We start from the raw sequence: 1043 nt of genomic DNA on the forward strand, positions 1-1043 counted from the left end.
TATGACTCAGTTGTAAAACCATTGATTGTGTTTGTGTCTATTCTTGATAGGAGGAGCACTTGAGACCGTAGTTCCAGTTCTATATATGTATCAATAGAATCAATTTCCACCAGTTTCTTTAAACCCAATAACATAATTTATTTCTAATGGGCTGGTTGGAGGAACATGATCCATGTAAAAATTTGTTCTCGTTTTACTTGAACTGAATGCTCATAAAATATTGGAGTGGGAACTAATTGGATAACAGCACTGCTGGCAACATTTGCGGAATAGATTCGTGCAGCCAAAACGCACAATGACAACCTGGGACTGTGCGGTACCGAATACTCGGGGAAAAACAGTTAAATACTTCGTCTCTGGGTGGGCTCGAACCACCAACCTTTCGGTTAACAGCCGAACGCGCTAACCCATTGCGCCACAGAGACTGATGGACATATAAGGTGCAAGACATCCAAAACCAGGGTGTCAGTCAGTTAAAGCTTCAGATTGCTCCGACCGGTATGGAACTTGTCCACTCTCAGTTGTTCATTTCCCAAATAAATGGAGGGACATTCATTGTGGATGCGTGGAAGCAGTCTGGTTCCGCACACTGCAGACACTTCCATGTCACCACCAACCAGCTCTCCCACAACCGGTGTGATCTACCTTCCAGCCTTCCAGTGCCTTGTCTGTGACAAAGTATTCTGATTGTCTCGAAGCCGGTATTAGGTTTGAATTTCTTTTCAGCTCCTGACTGCGGATATTCCTGTGATTCAACGGGAACTAAATGCTGACAGGGACAGTTGGATTCACCGTTTCTTTGCTTGGTGAAATTTCAAAGATTGAAAGCGACACACATCAACCCCAAACCTCCCGTGAGATGGAAGCCCAGTTGCTGTTTCAAGCTTGAATGCAGGTACAAGCAGAACTTATTCAAAGAAAGTCCAAGGCCCTGAGATGCCTGATTATTTGCACCAAACTCTTTGCAAAGAGTTGAGGTTCATGTTTGGTGATCTGGGCACATCTTTCCCCAAACTACAACACTTCAAACAGAACTCAATGGC

General features: G+C 44.2%; 1 non-coding gene across 1 annotated transcript; it reads right to left on the reverse strand.

Annotated features, from left to right (window-relative positions):
• Window positions 1–351: 351 nt before the first annotated feature.
• trnan-guu (transfer RNA asparagine (anticodon GUU)) lies at window positions 352–425 on the reverse strand. Its single transcript has one exon. It is a non-coding gene; the product is annotated as a tRNA-Asn (tRNA).
• Between the last annotated feature and the right edge of the window lie 618 nt (window positions 426–1043).

The sequence above is a fragment of the Pristiophorus japonicus genome, unplaced genomic scaffold (assembly GCF_044704955.1).
Source record: "Pristiophorus japonicus isolate sPriJap1 unplaced genomic scaffold, sPriJap1.hap1 HAP1_SCAFFOLD_58, whole genome shotgun sequence".
Classification (NCBI taxonomy): Eukaryota; Metazoa; Chordata; class Chondrichthyes; family Pristiophoridae; genus Pristiophorus; species Pristiophorus japonicus.